Here is a 15,600-nt window from a genome sequence, read left to right as displayed (position 1 = left end):
CATCAAAGACCTTTAGAACTCAGATACTTATTGTATATTTTATCATTTTTCTTAAGTGATTATTAATTATATTGATTTTGATTTATAATTTTGTCAAACACTAAGTTCACATCTGTATTTTGGTAATGGAATAATTACGAAAAGAATGTAAATCAATAAAAAGTAGTATTTTTATGATAAGAAAAAAGTTACAACAGATGCTCCAACTTTGACCAGGTATGTTTCATAAATAGAAGGCTGGTCCAACTTTATGAAAACCGCTGAAATTTCCCCATAAACGATCAGCAACTAAACATCAAGTGCTATGGAAAATATATTGCAGTTGAGACGTAATGATCGCCCAAGTACGTTTCACAAAAGCCATCCCTTTACCCACATAGCCGTACCGGTACGTCCTTGCAAAAAAATGCTATAAAATTTTTTTTTTCATATTTTTGATAATTTTTTGAGAAAATTCAGGCATTTTCCGAGAGAATGAGACCAACCTGACTATAACCCCCTGGGGGTTAAGGGTTGGAAATTTCCAAAGAGCCTAGGGGTAAAAGGGTTAAGAAATTGAACACAAATAATAAAATTAACAGCTTTCAAAACTACAGAATTTGGTTTTAGAGGACTTTGAAAGTACACTATACAAACTCTAAATTCTTTATTCTTTTAACAGAAGATATATTTTGTAAATTACCTGTACCTGTATGTCGTTAGTTTAATATAAAGGCCCGGAAATATTAATCTGTGGCTTGGCCCCGCAACTGGGCCCCCTTCATCATCAGATTCCATCTTTTCGGGGACATCCGAAAAGAAATCGCAGCGGGTCCGCCGTTTTGAGGATTCAAGGTTGAATCCCTTGTCGTGCTTCTTGTGGCCCTGAAAAAAACAATGGCATGAAATGCTTACAAATTCAACTCAACACGTAACTGTTAACCCTTTTACCCCCAAAGGACGTACTGGTACGTTTCTCAAAACTCATCCCTTTACCCCCATGGACGTACCGGTACGTCCTTGCAAAAAAATGCTAAAAAATTTTTTTTTCATATTTTTGATAATTTTTTGAAAAAATTCAGGCATTTTTCAAGAGAATGAGACCAACCTGACCTCTCTATGACAAAAATTAAGGCTGTTAGAGCAATTTAAAAAAAAATATACTGCAAAATGTGCTGGGGAAAAAATAACCCCTTGGGGGTTAAGGGTTGGAAATTTCCAAAGAGCCTGGGGGGTAAAAGGGTTAATGATTCCCTATCGTCAAGTTTCGAACGTAGTGCTGTGAAATATAAAATCACCAAAACAACAATACTATTTATAGCATGGAAGGAATTATCAAAATTTTGAAACAAGTCTTAATAAAATATTAACTCATGGCTGCCAACCCAAAAAATGCTGTATTACAAACCCACCATAATTCTATAAATCAAGTTCTTTATATTCCCAAATGTTAAACTATTAAAACTTCAAAAGTTCAAAGTTGGAGCAAATGTTTTTATGTTGACCAGGCTGACATGAGTCTTTATATAGTTTATATATGACATATCTATTATGACGTTATTACAGTTTTTAGAATGATTTACTGTTAATTTGTTCTCATCATCTATTTATTTCCTTATTTCCTTTCCTCACTGGGCTATTTCTCCATTGGAGCCCTTGGGCTTATAGCCTCTTGCTTTTCCAATTAGGGTTGTAGCTTGGCTAGTAATAATAATAATAATAATCATGTAAAAAACCATCCAGGATTGCAATATTCGAATCCTAAGGCCATAATCCTCCAATAATTTTTATACGACATGTTGTATATTGTCCAGTACTAGAGAAATAGATATATATATATATATTTGACCGTGGAAAAATTCTGGTGGATATGAATGTGTTGAGGTGGTTTGGCCATGTTGAGAGAATGGAAAATGGTTGTCTGCTAAAGAAGGTGATGAATGCAAGAGTTGATGGGAGAAGTACAAGAGGAAGGCCAAGGTTTGGGTGGATGGATGGTGTGAAGAAAGCTCTGGGTGATAGGAGGATAGATGTGAGAGAGGCAAGAGAGCGTGCTAGAAATAGGAATGAATGGCGAGCGATTGTGACGCAGTTCCGGTAGGCCCTGCTGCTTCCTCCGGTGCCTTAGATGACAGCGGAGGTAGCAGCAGTAGGGGATTCGGCATTATGAAGCTTCATCTGTGGTGGATAATGTGGGAGGTTGGGCTGTGGCACCCTAGCAGTACCAGCTGAACTCGGCTGAGTCCCTGGTTAGGCTGGAGGAACGTAGAGAGTAGAGGTCCCCTTTTTTGTTTTGTTTCATTGTTGATGTCGGCTACCCCCCAAAATTGGGGGAAGTGCCTTGGTGTATGTATGTATGTACCAAAAGACATGACAACAAAGGTACACCAGCACTTAGGATATGGGAGCATCTACACTCAAAGTAAAAGTTACTTTGAACCACAAGGTTTAAAGGGTCACTCATGGATAGCAGAGGAAGAGACAGTGACAATGCCCTAGAGACTGACCCTATGTAATATGATCAGCGCCCAAGCCTCCTCTCCACCCAAGCTAAGACCAGGAAGGGCCAGGCAGTGGCTGCTGATGACTCAGCAGATAGACCTATAGGCTCCCCAAACCCCGCCAACCTTAGCTCACAAGGACGGTAAGGTCGCAGACACTAATGACACTAACGAGTCCAAGCGGGACTCGAACCCCGACTGGCAAACGCCAGGCAGAGACGTTACCTATCAGGCCACAGCAACTCAACAAGATGCAAGTTATTATTATTATTGTTATTATTATTATTGTTTTTATTATTATTATTACTAGCTAAGCTACAACCCTAGTTGGAAAAGCAAGATGATATAAGCCCAAGGACTCCAACAGGGAAAAATATCCCATTGAGGAAAGGAAATAAATAAACAAACAACCTGAGAAATAATGAACAATTGAAATAAAATATCTTAAAAACAGTAACGACATTTAAAAAGATATTTCATATATAAACGATAAAAAAAAAACCTTATGTCAGCCTGTTCAAAATAAAGATTTGCTTCAAGTTTGAACTTTTGTTCTCCCGAAAATGTATGCAAGAGCCCTAGTAACCTTCCTATGAAAATGGAAAATACGAAAAGGCAAGAGAAGACTGTTCTATGACAGAATTTCAGCTTGATTTTACTAGTTCCCTTGCTATATTTATATTATAGTGTGGTGAGAAGACTTACTACAGTAATAATGTAAGTGGACATTCAGATTACTAAAACGTAAGACTGGCATTCAGACTTTATAATACTCAGCTGGTAAGAGAATTAATGAAGAACACTTCCTAAAAATAACAGGAGAAAAGTATGGCGAGAAGATTTACTACAGTAATAATGTAAGTGGGCTTCCAGATTACTAAAACGTAAGACTGGCATTCAGACTTTATAATACACAGCTGGTAAGAGAATTAATGAAGAACACTTCCTAAAAATAACTGGAGAAAAGTATGGCGAGAAGATTTACTACAGTAATAATGTAAGTGGGCTTCCAGATTACTAAAACGTAAGACTGGCATTCAGACTTTATAATACACAGTTGGTGAAAGAATTAATGAAGAACACTTCCTAATAATAAATGGAGAGCTAGAGAGCCTACTTATAGGGTTGGCAATGAGGTTTGAGAAAGGATAAATTGATTTTTTTATTAAATCACGTCACCCAGAGGGCTATCACTTACAAGCAGCGCACACTGCATGATAAACCTTCCAAGAATTAGATTGGATTTATGAATTTAGGGAAAGTGCTGGAGTTCGTGAGGCCCTTCAGAACCCAAATGCAACTGGGAAAAAACCCTTCAGTTATTATTATCATTTCTCGCAAAGCTACAACCACAGTTGGAAAAGCAGAATGCTTGCAAGCCCAAGGGCTTCCACAGGGAAAATAACAAGAAAGAAAGGAAATAAGGAAATAAACTATATATGAGAAGTAATGAATAAGAAATATTTTCTTAAAATCAGTAGCAACGTTAAAATATATCTGTCATTTATAAACTCTGAAGAAAAACTTGTTAATCTCTTCATCATAAAAATCTTCGCTGTAAGTTTGAACTTCTGAAGTTCACAGAATCAACTGCCAGATTAGAAAGTTCATTCCACAATCTGGTAATACCTGGAATGAAATTTCTAGAATACTGTGTAGTGTTAAGCCTTTTGATGAACAATTAGAATTACTATGAGATACAAGTTTGAAGAGTTGGAAGACCCAGGCCTACTTGGCTGAGGATTATGAAACGTGAAGTAGGAGATGATGAAAGGAGAAGTATTGATTAAAAGTTCAAGATAGAGACGACTGGCAAAATCCAACCGAGGCCCTTTGCGTTAACCCTTTTACCCCCAGGCTCTTTGGAAATTTCCAAACCTTAACCCACAAGGGTTATTTTTTTTCAAGCACAATTTTGCAGTATATTTTTTTTAAATTGCTCTAACAGCCTTAATTTTTGTCATAGAGAGGTAAGGTTGGTCTCATTCTCTTGGAAAATGCCTGAATTTTCTAGAAAAAAATTGACAAAAATATGCAAAAAAAAATTTTAAATAGCATTTTTTTGCAAGGACGTACCGGTACGTCCATGGGGGTAAAGGGGTGGCTTTTGTAAAACGTACCAGTACGTCCTTTGGGGGTAAAAGGGTTAATATCTGTTCTCTTCACAAAGTTTGTCTTTATGTAACAAATCGTTCACAGCGGGATCATGAGCTGCCATATACTGTACATCTTAATCGGCAGCCTGATTAAATTGAGGCCTCTTGACGAATTCAACGTACAAAATGCTACTGTTAACCTAAATTAACTGACTAAAAGGACCCTTCTTATATAAATAAATTGACTGCAATAATACCACTTAATTCAATCAATCATATGGACACTTCTTAGTTAAATCAATTGACTGTAAGGACACAATCAATCTAAACTAATTCACAGTAATAAAGTTGGAGCAAAGAGATCTTATTCTGGTGAAAGACAGCAAAAGGTTCAACATCATTATCATGTTGAACCGTCCTGTAATGCATTTCTGCATTGCTGCTAGGGCAGAGCCAGGTCTATGATCCCCCAAATACCTCACAGTAGGGGGTTGAAACACGAAGTTCATCAATCTGAACTTCGATAAAGCTGAAAGTACTTTAGAAAGGTCCACAGACGTCTCCTTTCTACTGGAAGGAGAGTAAGAGTAATTTTGGGTGGGGCATTGACCCTGACAGCAAGCCCCATTATTATTATTATTATTATTATCATTATTAGTATTATTATTGTTATTATTATTATTACTAGCTAAGCTACAACCCTAGTTAGAAAAGCAAGATCTATAAACCCAAGGACTCCAATAGGGAAAATTAGCCCAGTGAGGAAAGGAAATAAGGAAATAAATAAATGATATGAAAAGTAATGAACAATTATGATAAATATTCTAAAAACAGTAACAACATTAAAACAGATACAGTATTTCATATATAAACTATAAAAAGACTTATGTCAGCCTCTTCAACATAAAAACATTTGCTGCCAGTTTGAGCTTTTGAAGTTCTACTTATTCAACTACCCGATAAGGAAGATCATTCCACAACTTGGTCACAGCTGGAATAAAACTTCTAGAATACTGAATAGTGTTAAGCCTCATGATAAAGGCCTGACTATTAGAATTAACTGCATACCTAGTATTACGAACAGGATGGAACTGTCCGGGAAGATCTGAATGTAAAGGATGGTCAGAATTATGAAAAATCTTATTCCTCTGAAAAGTGGCAAGGATAAAAATGGCCTCAATTAGGCTTTGTAATTTCCTACACACAAGATGGACAGCGACAGACATTTTGGGTTGGGCATTGACCCCAAGAGCAACCTTAGCTCAAACCTGGGGTAAATATTATACATTCATTCATGTGAAAACAGACAAGGAATACACAATAACAATTTTGGATTGGGATTTGCTGAAAAAAATCATTGGAAAAGTCTTCCTCCCTGAAGAGGTACCTGTTAACCCTTTTACCCCCAAAGGACGTACTGGTACGTTTCACAAAAGCCATCCCTTTACCCCCATGGACGTACCGGTACGTCCTTGCAAAAAAAAGCTATAAAATTTTTTTTTTCATATTTTTGATATTTTTTTTGAGAAAATTCAGGCATTTTCCAAGAAAATGAGACCAACCTGACCTCTCTATGACAAAAATTAAGGCTGTTAGAACAATTTAAAAAAAATATACTGCAAAATGTGCTGGGAAAAAAATAACCCCCTGGGAGTTAAGGGTTGGAAATTTCCAAATAGCCTGGGGGTAAAAGGGTTAACTTACTTCAATTTGTGTTCGAAGGACTCGTTGCGCTTCGCGCAGTTCAATTGTTTTGGGGGTTTGTTATTTGGGGCGGAGAAGGAGAGGAGCAGCGGTAGGAGTAACAGCTGCGTACGGCTACCATTAAAATTGCCTTAGAAACTGACATCAGACTTTACTTTGTCCTGCCAAATTGATCTACAATCTTAACAATTGGTAGCAGAGCATGGTTTGTAGCGGGTGGAAGGACATTAAAGAGAATTAAGAAGAAAGGAGACGAAGAAAAGATGACTATGTTATGTGACTACAGTCAGGCCCGAGTGCCGGTCTTCGAAGAGACAAGTTATGATTGCTGGAAAAATGAGTTGAGGGCAGGGGCGCACGTCAACAATAAAAGAAACAAGCCGTGACACTTGCCCCGTCATTCCCAGAAGGAAGCGAGGTGAGAAGCAAGATTTTTCAAAAGGTGGATATTGAGCAGCTAGCGAATAATGACGGTGTGCAAGTTTTGCTTCAACACTTGGACAAGTACTGCAAAAAGGACAAAATGTCAGCTACATATGAGGCAAAGACCAGATTTGACACATACAAAAAGGGGAAAGAGGACACTATGGAGAAGAACATTTCGGAGTTTTTGAAGAGAAGCGCTGTTTTTTGAGAAGTACAAAGTGATAATACCAAAGTGCATTTTGGCCTTCAAGTTAATGGACAATGCTGGGCTAAAGGGGAAAGACAGAGACGGATAGTGTTGACAGCAGTGTCTTTCAGTGAGCCGGATAAGATGTTTGACCCGATGCAACAAGAATTTTTTTGGGAGTCAGGAAGTGTCGTCTTTGGGAGGAGCGTCGGGAAATAATGCCAGTGTGACTCCTGCTATAGTAGTGTAGTCTGAACCAGTGTTTAGCACAGAGGGGGTAAATGTTATGCAGTCAAAAGATTGTAGAGGATTCAGGGGAGGCAAAGGAAAATGAAATGTGGCAAATAGTGAGGAAAATAGACAGAGAATCTATGTTGATAGATTTGGCAATGTAAGAAAATGATTTATATGTGGATCACAATATCACCTGTTTCCTGCATGTACAAAGAGGGTGTATGTTAACTAATCTTTCTTGGGGAGTGTGAAGAGCATGCCCAAATCATTTCCATCTACCACTCACCATGATCTCATCCACGTGTGGCACTCGAGTAATCTCTTACAGTTTTATTTCTAATCCTGTCCTGCCATTCAACATCCAATATTTTTCTGAGGGGTCATGAACTTGAAAAAGCAAAACACGAAGAATTGAAAAGTTAGAAGAGTTTTAGGGTATAATTCAGAAAGCACCGCCAGTTAGGTGGGTGGTAACAGACAAGAAAAATAGATTTGTAAGTAATTTGTATTTTTCCTAGTATACAAACATGGAGCTTTTAATAGGGGTATTCTTTCACCTACGCCGGAAGTATACCCCCATAAATATCGGAGGGTTTGTATCTACGCCGGAACAAACAGTGAAGGAGTAAAGAAAACTAAAGCAAATCAAAGAAAATTAAATCATACCTCGAAACAGAGCGGCCAGAAGAACAGGCCACGTGTGGCCATCCAACGGCCAATCCACGAGAGCTCCTTCCGGGACTCTGACGCAATTACAAGACAGGCCATAGCCTATATATGGACTCCTTGCTCTGCCATTTTCCCCTGCACATTACGCCGTCCATCGTACATCAAGCGAGACACGTGGCCTGCAAATCACAGCTGAGGTGAAGGTTTCAACATCCACCAAAAATTGAATTATGCAGTGAATTTATTACGTCGAGCAAAGACTTATGGCTGCTATTATGAACTTAAAATAAATACTGTAAAAGAATGAAGAAAATAAGATGAAAAATAAATAAACATACACCACAAGTGATTAAGACTTTGCATAATTTCGATGAAGTATTTTACATTTCTAAAACAACACTATACTTTCATATAGATATGATGTTTATGATGAAAGATAACAAGCTTTAAGATAATAGGATATGTTACATTCAGCAAGCAAACCGTCCTGGAAAGCTACGTAGAGATTCTCCGAGACAGACCTTAATCAAAACACTACAAATGAACAATTTGTATTTTCCCTAAGTAAACAAACCTGAGACCTTTTCTAGGATGAGACAATTATTATTATTAACATTATTACTTGCTAAGCTACAACCATAGCTAGAAAAGCAGGATGCTATAAGCCCATGGGCTCCAACAGGGAAAATAGCCCAGTGAGGAAAGGAAACAAGGAAAAATAAAATTTTTAAGAGTAACATTAAAATAAATATCTCCTATATAAACTATAAAAAACTTTAACAAAACATGAGGAAGAGAAACAAGACAGAACAGCGTACCCGAGTTTACCCTCAAACAAGAAAAAGACAAATGGTATCAAATTTGTAGTTTATTCCAACGCAAATACAAACTTCTGAGTCATTTATATGAGAGGCTTCCTTAGGTGGAAGGTTTATATGGAAGTCTTGCATAGATGGGAGGAAGTCTCCGTGAAGTTTAGAGGTCTGCCCTTCCTCTCTCTCAATACAATTACTGTAAGTGATAGCAAGAGATCAAAGTGAATTATTTGTGAAGCTCAGCCAGCTCGTAAAGAGGCAAGGCTTTACGTTCAATTCTAGGAATACTTTGCCAGGGGTGAAGTGACATGAACATCAAGTGTTATATAGTATGAACAATTCAATACATTATCAAATATATCACCAAGTACTTAACTTCAAGGCAGTCTTACTTGGTTTAGAATGGATTCCAAGTGAAGGCTTCAAGTCCAGACTAGATCACCATCTGCCTAAGTACCAATTACATACTCTTACAATGCAGATAATAAAAGATGCCTGAGATAAAAGTTACATGTCCCATAAGAACTTATACTGTAGTTAGATTATTTGTTGAGCAGCCACAATAGGGCCCATAGAAAAGGTGTCTAGAAACCTGTGTCTGAAACCTTTAAGATAATGGTATGTAAAAGCAGTCTGTCTCTTCAAAACACCAGGTTTTAGAACTTGAGCTGAAGTGGTTTTTGCGGAATGCTATGGTCACGGCAAGTTGGCATATATCATGTGCTCGAGGCGTGGCCCTTGGAGATGCTTCTTCCCCTGAGGAATGATAAGTTCTCATGATCGTTTCTCTTGACCAGAAAGAAATGGTATTTCTGGTTACTTCCTTTTTGGAGCAGCCAGTTCTCACAAACAAATTGGAGATTCTGGGCTTAAGACACTGTGTTCTTTACAGATACTTGTGCACTGCTCTTACGGGGCATAGTAACATGTCATCTGGGTCATCAGTTGCCGTATTTGATGGCCTATAAGACACACGGGCATATAAGACGAACTCTCCTTTCAGCAGGTCAGATTCAGGAAAAAAAGTTTGTATTGTATTTAAGCATATATTGTTGAAAACAGTCTGGTGTAAGGTGATAAAACATTAATAAAACCATGGCTTTCGTCATCCGTGACTGGAACCTCAGTACGTTCCTGACACGAAGGACCTGGATGGAGGATAACATTCGCTGAAGGACAAATCTTACGTTTCTGGTCATTGCTGACAGAAGACGAAGAAGGGGGAACGGTCTCTTATAGACAGAAACTTGCGGCGAGAACGATATCTCTCCCACTGGGAGGACAACCACTCGCTACAGTACACACACGGTGATTCTACGGAACATCATTTGCTTCTAGAGGAAGGACAAACCAGATGTGAATCCACTTCCAAACGACTTATAAATGTGCCACAGGGCGACTATCTCAACCAGGCCAGGAACGGATCCCATTTGGCATTAATAGTCGAAAGGCACACACTCCCAATCTCACATATAATGATAGAATGCAAGAGACAGTCAATATCAAAGGCACAAAAGACACAAGCACTATGAACTATAATGGTACGATGAGGGCGATGCGGACGTCTGATCGCAGAAAGTGAATTCATCCGACCAGAAGTGTTAGAGAGAAGCGCTTTAGACGAACGTTTTGCATCATGCGCAGCAGTGGCCTTGCAACGAAGCATCTATCTATATACCAAGGCACTTCCCCCAATTTTGGAGGGTAGCCGACATCAAACAAAACAAAAAAAGGGGAGGGGGGACCTTTCCTCTCTACGCTCCTCCCAGCCTGACGAGGGACTCAACTGAGATCGGCTGGTACTGCTAACGAAGCATGATGCAATCAAACCAATATTCTTTCTATTGTCTAGTCCTAGAAAAAGTAATTAGGAGTACCCCATATAAATGACTCGGAATTTTGTATCTACGTAGGAATAAATCCTTCAATAATGATTGATTGATTGAATGAAAGTTTTCTGGCACTTACAGATACTTGTATAGCTCCCCCAAACGATGTTCTTATCCGGAATGTGAAAAAAAGCAGCAAAAGAAATGATGGTTAGTTGGGTATAAAGTGACTAGTGCAGTTTTGGTCCTTTGGGTTAAACTGTCATTTGTAACAAGCTACTACATTCCCTCTAGAGATCCCCAACATATGATGAGAGTAATTCTGCAACAAGCAGTTGTAAAATACCTTCTGTACGTGTCATAAACCTCCCTTATCATTATAATATAAATTAGAATACAATGACCCTTATACTGTACCATGGTTTTTATTTCTTTATCTTTAATTAACTCGCTCTTCTGTCGGAAGAAACTTGGCCGTTCCATCTTGTCTCAAAAAGCACCTGAAAATAAGACAAAACATTTAGATAAAGAATCTCGATGCGAACCAACAAGAGACAAAAAGTTTGAAATTGATAATCTTCTAAACACAGACCTTCGCTTCTTGTGTTTACTAAGTGAATTAGTTACACCACATTTGCATGGGCCTATTACTGGTCCCTTCCTTCTCTCATATTGCGTTGCTTTGAGATTCTCTGTCTGCTTCCTTGTTCCCAGAATACCTAACCTAACCTAACCTCTGCCGCAGCAGCTTATTTCTTAACCTTTTGCTCAACATTTGACCTTAACATGTATTAATTGGCATTGATTTTCCTACACTCAAATATAAACCATGTTTGAAGTCTCTGTGACAACAATGGGAACCTGAAAAAAGCCAAGGAGGTAAATATTGATATCAAAGTATAATGCATTTCACAAGACTAGAATTTCAAAGGGGAAATTGAATTTGTAACCCTATAGCTGGAACAGATGTTCAATTATAGAACATTGCGATGTTAGTTAGGACATTAAAACTTGCATAATGGAAAAGAACATTGCAAATACACTATCTAGAATCCCATATACTACTGGTAGACACCTCTATTACCGCAGTTACAGATTTTAATGGAAAATATCCATTTTGCTCTTTTTGTCATATTCGCAAATACCCAAGGAGCCTCCTTCTACCCGATAGTTCAGAAAACACTGATAGGTGGTGCTTGTCGTAAGTGACTTGTTTGAACAGAATAAAGGGCCCTGCGTTTTATAATCTAAACCTCTTGTTTATTTATTTTCAATATTGGAATATGCAATAAAATCATAGCTCTTATTTTACTGATCGTAATATTAAAAGGTTAGGATAGAAACGTATCTGATATATGTAGTATGATCATTGGAAACGGAAGCCCAGTTCACGTTCGAACAGAGGCTGGAGCGCAAAGCTACAACTCAACCCTTTTACCCCCAGGCTATTTGGAAATTTCCAACCCTTAACCCACAGGGGTTAATTTTTTTCAAGCACATTTTGCAGTATATATTTCTTTAAATTGCTCTAACAGCCTTAATTTTTGTCATAGAGAGGTCAGGTTGGTCTCATTCTCTTGGAAAATGCCTGAAGTTTCTCAAAAAAAATATCAAAAATATGCCAAAAAAAATTTAAATAGCAGTTTTTTGCAAGAATGTACCGGTACGTCCATGGGGGTAAAGGGATGAGTTTTGTGAAATGTACCAGTACGTCCTTTGGGGGTAAAAGGGTTAAGAGTGTATCTATTTTTCACCCCTCTAACTATGTATAATTGATAATCAACACCATGATACTACCCCATGGGGCTAAAGCGCATAGCAAAACATGTCCCGCTTGCCAGAACATTGGAGCAGTGAGATAATGTTTGATTGCGAGCGAAGCGAGCATTTAGCAGAGAAAAAACAGGTAAATCATTAACTCAATTAAGTAAAGAAGTATTTGTAGTACAATGAACACTGCTCCAAAAGACTCCATAGAAAATGGGATGGAAAACCACATTTTCTATGCTCCCAGAAGTACTGACAACCAAAAGCTCCTGAGTTTTGACAGTTTTTCATTGCTATTAATCGGTTTTCATTACGGTAACAGTTTTCTTTAATGATGACGACTGCTTGTTTATGAAAATGACGGGCAGAAACCACAAAGTTTAAACTATTCAATTTAAATATCAACACAATTAGATATTTTGGGGCGTTTCGAACGTAATTGAAGACGAGACCTAGCATGAAACCTTAGCTTTTCAGTTATGGTAGTCGAGCCACCGTAACTCGAAAAATATAGATTTCCGCCAGGAATCATTACCAGAACCCTTTACCAGGAATCATTATCAGAAACCTTTGAAATTCCACAAAATATATAACAAACCAGTATCATTTTCAGGTTTTATGATAGCGGCCACCTGTACATATGATGACGGCCAACTAGGAATACAGCTCTTCTAGGAGAAGGACACTCCAAAATCAAACTATTGTTCTCTAATCTTGGGTAGTGCCATAGCCTCTGTACCATGGTCTTACACTGCCTTGGGTTAGAGTTCTCTTGCATGAGGGTACACTCTGGCATACTTTTCTATTTAGTTTCTCTTCCTCTTGTTCTGTTAAAGTTTTCATAGTTTAAATAGGAAATATTTATTTTAATAATGTTACTATTCCTAAAATATTTTGTTTTTCCTTATTTCCTTTCGTCACTGGGCTATTTTCCCTGTTGGGGCCCCTGGGCTTATAGCATCCTGCTTTTCCAACTAGGGTTGTAGCTTAGCATGTAATAATAATAATAATACAGCAGTATAGGGGGTTGCAGGGGGGCGTAGCCCCTCATCAGCTAAGTAAGGACATGGCTTGTAGGTTAGGTTAGGTTGGGGGGGTTTAGGTTAATTGGCGTCCATTATTAATGCACCCGGAAGGAACTGGCCGCTATTATACAAAGGCTCCTTCTTTTCTTCAAAACCACCCTATATAACTCTGATCTGCTTTATATCTTGATTGAAATTCACAAAACGATATAATAAATAAGCAATTAATGTTTTATTATTAAAATAATTAACAAATTGTTATTAAAAATCGATTTCTGGACATAAAATACGATAAAACACAAACTGAAAAATGACCAGAGTTGGCATAGACAATATAGTCCTAAATCAGAATATATTTTTAATTAGGTCTAATTGAGATAATTTCTACTATTGAAAAAAACCATTTTGAGATAGATATATTACAAAATTATTATTAATTTATTCGAAATTTTGGTTTTAAATATACGAGTAGGTCAGCTTGGCTTCTCTCATACAGGTGTTAGTTTAATACCACTATAAATACGTAATTTACGTATTTAACTTAATAATAAGGATATATATAACGTAAAAACACGTTTAACTTAATAATAAGGATATATATAACGTAAAAACACGTATTTATGAACAGAAATAAGTGTATTAAAGCAAAATACTTACAATGTGAGTTGATTTGATATTGAAATTCAAACGTAAACAAAACAACTTGTTGTTGTTCTTGTTCTTGTTGTTGTTGGGCGGACTGGATTATCGTACATAAGCCCTAAAATTATCGTTTATCAACCAAAATTATCGTACACAGTTTCAATATAATTATTTAGGAGTCAAATTACTGTCCTATTTCAATATATTTAAGTATAATTGCTCAATTAAACACATACATACACATATATGTATGATATGTATACATCCAAGGTATTTATCTTACATAATACTGGACCTAAAGTAATCGTACATGTATGATGATTATCGTATGTTGACATGCAGGAGATCATAGATATATAGTTAAAAGATGGCAGACTAGCTTCATCATAGCTAGTGGCCATCTTGGTCTGGGCTTTAAAATACTTTCATAATTTCTAATTTATATTCTATAATATAATTATAGTCTATAAAACTCTTTATTTAGGAATTTAATTGAGAATTTATAGATACTACATATAGCTTTGCTCTTTAAAACTACTTTCATAACCCTTTAAAATACTTTCATAGTTTCTAATTTATAATCTATAATATAATTATAGCCTTTAAAACTCTTTATTTAGGAATTTATATAATTATAGCCTGTAAAACTCTTTATTTAGGAATTTATATAATTATAGCCTGTAAAACTCTTTATTTAGGAATTTATATAATTATAGCCTGTAAAACTCTTTATTTAGGAATTTATATAATTATAGCCTGTAAAACTCTTTATTTAGGAATTTATATAATTATAGCCTGTAAAACTCTTTATTTAGGAATTTATATAATTATAGCCTGTAAAACTCTTTATTTAGGAATTTATATAATTATAGCCTGTAAAACTCTTTATTTAGGAATTTATATAATTATAGCCTGTAAAACTCTTTATTTAGGAATGTATATAATTATAGCCTGTAAAACTCTTTATTTAGGAATTTAATTGAGAATGTATAGATAATACATATAGCTGGTGATTCTGTGCAAGCTGGTTCCTGGTTCCTGGTTCCTGGTTCCTGGTTCCTTATTATTATTATTATTATTATTATTATTATTATTATTATTATTATTATTATTATTCCAAGCTAGGCAACAATCTTAGAAAACCAGGTTGGTTTAAGCCCAGGGGTTCAAACAAGGAAAAATAGCCCAGAGAGGAAAGAAAACAAGGACAGCCTTAGTTAGAAAAGCAGGTTGATAAAAAGGCAAAGGGCTCAAACAAGGAGAGGAAAGAAAACAAGGACAGCCTTAGTTAGAAAAGCAGGTTGATAAAAAGGCAAAGGGCTCAAACAAGGAAAAATAGCCCAGAGAGGAAAGAAAACAAGGACAGCCTTAGTTAGAAAAGCAGGTTGATAAAAAGGCAAAGGGCTCAAACAAGGAAAAATAGCCCAGAGAGGAAAGAAAACAAGGCCAGCCTTAGTTAGAAAAGCAGGTTGATAAAAAGGCAAAGGGCTCAAACAAGGAAAAATAGCCCAGAGAGGAAAGAAAACAAGGAAATGAATAAACTACGAGAGAAGTTATGAACAATCAAAATAAAATTGACTAAGAACAGTAACAGCATTAAATTGGATCCCTCACATATAAACTATAAAAACTTTAAAAAAGAGGAAGAGAAATGAGATAAAATAGTGCACCCTCAAGCAAAAGAACTCTATCCAAAGGCAGTGGAAGACCATAGTGCATCACAGAG

The 15,600-nt window shown here is 36.7% G+C and overlaps 1 long non-coding RNA gene across 1 annotated transcript; it reads right to left on the bottom strand.

The window, feature by feature from the left end:
* Nucleotides 1-690: 690 nt before the first annotated feature.
* Nucleotides 691-10,955, bottom strand: LOC137636905 (uncharacterized). The gene is made up of 3 exons (XR_011043282.1): nucleotides 10,858-10,955; nucleotides 7,794-7,975; nucleotides 691-864 (listed from the first exon to the last, which is right to left on the bottom strand). It is a non-coding gene; the product is annotated as an uncharacterized lncRNA (long non-coding RNA).
* Nucleotides 10,956-15,600: the final 4,645 nt, after the last annotated feature.

Source organism: Palaemon carinicauda, unplaced genomic scaffold (assembly GCF_036898095.1).
Source record: "Palaemon carinicauda isolate YSFRI2023 unplaced genomic scaffold, ASM3689809v2 scaffold438, whole genome shotgun sequence".
NCBI classification, from domain to species: domain Eukaryota; kingdom Metazoa; phylum Arthropoda; class Malacostraca; order Decapoda; family Palaemonidae; genus Palaemon; species Palaemon carinicauda.
Note: the sequence above shows the minus strand (reverse complement) of the source record. Positions and strands in the feature narration are given on the sequence as shown.